This window comes from Phoca vitulina, unplaced genomic scaffold (genome assembly GCF_004348235.1).
Source record: "Phoca vitulina isolate PV1807 unplaced genomic scaffold, GSC_HSeal_1.0 scaffold14, whole genome shotgun sequence".
Lineage (NCBI taxonomy): Eukaryota > Metazoa > Chordata > Mammalia > Carnivora > Phocidae > Phoca > Phoca vitulina.
In genome coordinates, this window is record NW_022589717.1 from 19,567,003 (window position 1) to 19,573,323 (window position 6,321).

At 35.7% G+C, this 6,321-nt stretch overlaps 1 protein-coding gene and 1 non-coding gene across 8 annotated transcripts in view; both read right to left on the reverse strand.

The window, feature by feature from the left end:
• Nucleotides 1-6,321, reverse strand: part of INPP4B (inositol polyphosphate-4-phosphatase type II B) — a 797,414-nt gene that overhangs the window by 482,770 nt on the left and 308,323 nt on the right. The gene's annotated exons all lie outside the window — the stretch shown is intronic.
• Nucleotides 4,229-4,336, reverse strand: LOC116637658. The gene has a single exon (XR_004300520.1). It is a non-coding gene; the product is annotated as a U6 spliceosomal RNA (small nuclear RNA).

Below are 6,321 nucleotides of genomic sequence, written 5' to 3' on the forward strand. Positions count from 1 at the left end.
AGAGAAATCAAGTTAAATTATATGAAACAATTAGAGAAAGCTAAGTGCTATGATGCACAACAGCATTTCCCAAAAGATCCTTGAGATGTTAATAGACGTTTTATTAAAAAAAAAAAAAAAAAAAAAAAAGGCTTCTATGGTCAAATAAGTTTGGGAATTATTTCATAAGACATTACCCTCTTGGCAATTCACAATGCCGATTAGCATACTAATGACTGAAAAGTTTTGCAGCAAAGAAAATGGTCATATTTTGACTAAGCCAGAATATTTAAAATATCTTTCACCATGGAAGACTTTGTTAAAATGTTCCCTTTTTGATCACAAAAATTTTATAAATGAAGAGAAAAATAACACAAGTATTTGCCATATTAATTTAATAAGCATTAGCATTTTGCCATATTTGGCTCAGACTTCTTAATCTAAATAATAAACAAAAGATTACTTATACAATTACGGCCAACCCCCATCCCTTTTTCCTTCCCCTTCCCCAGGGGTTACCATCATCCTGAAATTCTTCTTGTTATATATTCTTCTTGTTCATATATTTACTTTAACTCGTATGTTTGGATTCACAAATAATATATAGGATTCCTGTGTATTTTAAGTTTACAAAAATAATACCATTTTTGTATACATTGTGATTTACTAATTGTATTCAAAATTATGTTTATGAGATGGATCCATGATAATGCATATAGATTTTATCTGTTTTAACTGAGGAATTGTGTTCTTTGTATAAATATGCCACAAAAATTAATTATCCAATAACCTATTAAGAACATGTGGCTTAGGGGCACCTGGGTGGCTAAGTTGGTTAAGTGTCTGCCTTCTGGTCAGGTCATGATCTCAGGGTCTTGGGACTGAGCCTCACATCAGGCTCCCTGCTCAGCAGGGAGTCTGCTTCTCCCTCTCCCACTGTCCCTCCCCCTCACTTATTCTCTCTCTCTCTCTAATAAATAAATAAAATCTTAAAAAAAGAACATGTGGCATGTTCTCAATGTTTTCCTATTTCAAGAATGTTGTGATAAACATCCTTGCACATATATCTTTGTATGTCTGCCGAAGAGATGTTTCAGAGTATTTACCTAGAAGCAGAATTAATAAGTCATAGGTATGGACATTATCAATGTTAGTAGATATTTCAAACTTCTCTCCAAAGTAATTGAACTAAGTTACACACCAACCAGCACACCACAGGAATTCCCAGGGATTCACATCTCTGCAGATGCTCAGACACACTAATCCGACGTGTATGGACTTATATTGTGCTGATATACAACATGAATTTCCCTTATTATTTTTGAATTATGAACATATTTCCATAAACATACTGGCCATCTGGTTTTCCTCTTTTGTGAATCATGAAGATTTAACAGTTAATTATATATTTTCTTACCCAATCCTTCATTGTTCAAATTCACTGCAAATAACTTGCCTGGTTTATGGTTTAACTTTCATTTTTTTATCATTTTTTTTACTCCGACAGGTGTTCATGTTTACCACTTGTGTGAGATTTGTACTTTGGCATCTTATGTTTTATTTTAAAATTTTCAGTTTTATTTTTCACTTGAGGATTTTATTCCATCTGCTATTTATTTGTGTATTATGTCACACAAGCACTTAATTGTCCAAGTGACATATCTTGATTAATCTATCCCTTCTGTACTGATTGCTAATGCCACCGCATCATATACTAAGTCTTTGTAATATAAAGGGGATCTTTAGTAGTTGAGAGAAGGGAGAGGGCTCACTATTGCACTGACCTAGTCATAAATGAGGGACTGCATGAAAGAGGTGGTCTTCAGTCAGGGTCTGACTACAAGATGGACATAAATGCATGGGTTTTGGTGTCAGACAGACTTTCATTTATATCCTTTCTGTAATACTCACTGCAAGTGAATTAATCTTGCTGCAAATGAATTTTTTCCCTTTTAAGTGGGGATAATACAGATGATCTAGTGGCATTATTTAGTGAGATAATATGTTTAAAAGTGGTTACTATATAGTCTTGCATATAGCAGGTGTTCAAAGTACTTAGTGATTGTAGTTCCTACTGTTGCTAGCAGTAGTGATAGGAATGGTAGTAGTATCTGATTAGATCAATAGCTGTCAGTTCGAAAAGCTAAAACAAATCTGAAGGACATTCTTAGGAAAGCAAACACAGAACTGGGGAATTGTCTGATTGTAAGGTAAGAATTGGAGATGACTCTAAGCTGCGGTTTGGAGGACAAGATGTAAGAGGAATTAGAGATACTAGTTTAGGATGGAGGTTCTCAAAGGGCGGTTCCAATAGCAGCAATTCCTGAAAACTTGTTAGAAATGTAAATTCAAGACCCAAGACTCATTGATTCAGATACTCTGACCAATATGTGGCCCAGTAATCACAACTGGTTTTAACAAACTTCTGATGATGTTCAAGTTTGAGAACCACTGGTTTGGAACATGATGAGTAAGAGGTGGTGCTGAGAAACCAGGTGAACACGATGCATGAAGAAATTTCAGAGGTGAAGATGTGGATTTCTCACTTAGAGAGTGAGATTCTCCTTTTCTGATACCTTTCCTTTCTTCTGGTTATTGGTTTTATTATGCTGAATGGCTTCCCAATATCAGAATCATTTCCCAGCATTCAAGTTCTACTTGCCATCCACCTACTGGGCAAAGTAATGCCAACTTTGCAACCCTTAATCAATCTCTGTCCTTCCCACAATTTCTCTCCTACATCCTTCTCCACCTGTTTTCAGCTTGGAGGCTCCTCAGGGAGGGGAATTTGTCTGGCACAATTTCATCGAACATTAAATACCATGTACACTGACAGAGTTTTATAAATAATAAATGAGGGTAGTAATAGCCTAGAACCCAGATTTTAATGGCAGGAATCCCTGGCCATTAAATATAAAACAGTTATCCATCTATCTATATATCTTGAGACCCTTCTCTGACCCCTGAAAGATAGAAGTCTGCAAAGAACATGCTGTATCTGTACCATTTAAGAGCACTTTTATTTTAAAAACTAATTTCATCTTGAAATCAATAGATGTAAGTGTGAAAAAGAGATGAGCAGTAGCCAACCACAGAAAATATTTACTTATTTTCAGATTTTTCATTGTGTTTTTAAGGAGTTTTATCAACTCTTTGGTAGAAATCAAGGTGGAGAAATAATGAGAGATTTCAGTGTAACAGTCTATCAGAGCTCTGGCTACAGTATTAATTTTGGCCATAATGTGTCAATCAGCTACAAAGGATCAGCTCAGCCATAGTGACAAGGATCAACTGTGTAGACATCTGAGATATGTTAATCTACCATGACATGCTCTAGAGTAGGATGCATACAAGAATGTATGCACATAAAATTTCCACATAAAATTATATGTAAGGATTGCTTTCACTACCTTCTCTCTCCCTAAAACCTACATTGAGTGACAAGGATCAACTGTGTAGACATCTGAGATATTCAAGTAGAACTTGAATGCTGGGAAATGATTCTGAGATTGGGAAGCCATTCAGCATAATAAAACCAATAACCAGAAGCAAGGAATGTACAAGAATGTCACCTGCATTTTAAACTAGTGCTGACTGCCTTGTATCATCTAGGGGGTCCATGCTTAATAAAACAAAATCAATCCTCAGGAACTTGAAACATGTTATCCCTATCATTTAACAATACAAGATAATTCTGGTGTGTTTCTTATTATGTTTTTTCCTTTGCTTTATAATTTGTATACTGATGCATGGATACATGTGAACTTATAATCTATAAAATGTATATGATAACATGTAAAAGGTAGGCCAATAATATATATCTTTCATTAACACTTTATATAACATGTTTAACAGTATAAACAAAATTAACCTACAGTGAAAAAGCTTTAACTTTTTAAAAACATTTTGGATAATTGAATACTGCTGCCTTTGTGATGTGAAACCAGGATTCTTCACAATGAAATCAATGTGCTTTGGTGTTTAATTTATTGACAAGCACAACCAGAAGTTTCAAAGCTAGTTCTAGGGTTCAAATTGCCTGTTAATATCGTTAAAGAAAATTTAAAATATTACCCATGTGAATTTCAAATGCATGAAGAGAAAGAAAACACACAAAACAACTAACAATGATTTTTATCTTAGTGGAAAGATAATGCATAATTTTTGATTTATACATATTTATTTTCTAAATTCCCTATCATAAAGAAATATTATTATTATTCATTACAGCACCAATGTTAGTAATAAGATACAAGTGAAATATGTACTTGGATTTGCATGTCATCCTTGTGTAGGGGCCATGCTAATCTTCTCTGTATCATTTCAATTTTAGTACATGTGCTGCCGAAGCAAGCATGAAATATGTACTTGGAAATAGTTTTAAATCTTATTCAAGCTGTACCAGATTCCTACTTATAGAACTCACACAAAAACACACACCCACACAAACACATACACAAAAACATATTAACAGTGCCTTCCTTAATGATTAAGAAATAAGATGTCAATGTGACTTGTGCAGCAAGTCACAGTGATAATAAATGCTGTTTTGGTATATATACTCCTGGATGGGTAGTAAACCCAGGGGTGCAGTGTTTCAGCAGTCCTGAATTGATAAGCAGAGTCAATTCATGTGCATGTACTCTATAGGCAGAATTTCAAAACCTTATAAAAAACCAGTTTTCTTTTTTAAATGAAAATTTTGCATTGCCTTCCCTTGAGCAACTTTACTATGTTGTAATATATAGACTAGGGATGGCAAATTAAAATTCATCTGATGTGATAATTGGGATAGTCTATAGCAGCAGCTCTGAAAGTATAATCCTCAGATCCCTAGGGATCCCAGGAAACTTTTCAGGAGTTCTGTGAAATCAAAGCAATTATCAATACATTACTTGTCTTTTTTACTGTGTTGGCATGTGTCCTCTTTTACTGTGTTGGCATTTGCACTGATTGGACAAATATAGTGGTGGATAAAATTACTGGGTGCTTAGAACAAATTGAGGCCTTAGAATCAACTCGTACTAGCAGATTTTGTATACTTCATCACCATGTACTAAAATTCATTCTAAGAATATTTTTGATGAATTAGTAAAAATTCATAATTTTTTACATTAAATCTTGGAACTTAAGGACACACTTTAATATTCCATGTGACAAAAATTAAACATATATATAAAGCACTTCTAATGAAGTAGATAGTTGTATTAGTTATCTATTTCTGAACAGTTTGCCGCCAAACCTATCAGCTTAAAACAACATACGTTTATTATCTTGGTTTCTGTGGGTCAGGAACTCATGCACTGCTTAGCTGGGTCCTCTGGCTCAGGTTTCTTACAAGGGTGCAATCAAGGTGCCACCTGGGACCACAAGCATGTCAAGGTCTAACTGGAGAGAAATGGATCCCTCCCCATTTCCAACCTTATCCATGTGGTTGTTAGCAGGATTAAGTTACTTGGGGTACTTGGACTGAGGACCTCAGTTCCCTATAGTTATTGGCTGGAGGGCACTCTCCATTCTTTGCCAGGTTGCCCTTTCCATGGGGCAAGCATTTGAGAAGAACCAGAGAGAGAAATCCAGCAAGATGGAAATCATAGTCTTTTATATCCAATCACAGAAGTGACACTCCTCACTTTTGCCATACTCTATTTGTTAGAAGCAAGTCACCAGCAGCCAGCTCTTTCAAGGGGAAAAAATGACACAAAAGCATGATTTCCTAGGGGCGGGGATCATTAAGAGCCATGTCAGCAGCTGCTGTCCATAATGGTCATCTCTGGGAAATACTGTTGTATTTCAACTTGTGTTGCAAGTTGAACTAGCTGCTATTTTCATTACATACCATTTTTACTTGAAAGAATAATTAACCTAAAAACTATAATTATTCAGGCTTGAGAATTTTGCTGATATTTGCAGAATTGAGTATTTCTTGAAAATAGACAAAGTGAGTTTTGCCACTTCAAGGAAAAAAACGTTGACACTCAAAACTCAGGAAACAAACTGAGGGTTGCTGAAGTGGTCGGGGGTGGGAGGGATGGGGTGGCTGGGTAATAGACATTGGGGGGGGTATGTGCTATGGTGAGAGCTGTGAATTGTGTAAGACTGTTGAATCACAGACCTGTACCCCTGAAACAAATAATACATTATATGTTATAAAAAAAAAAAAAAAGAAGAAGAAGAAGAAGATAGCAGGAAGGGAAAAATGAAGGGGGGGAACCAGAGGGGGAGACGAACCATGAGAGACTATGGACTCTGAGAAACAAACTGAGGGTTCTCAAGGGGGGGATGGGTTAGCCTGGTGATGGGTATTAAAGAGGGCACGTATTGAATGGAGCACTGGGTGCT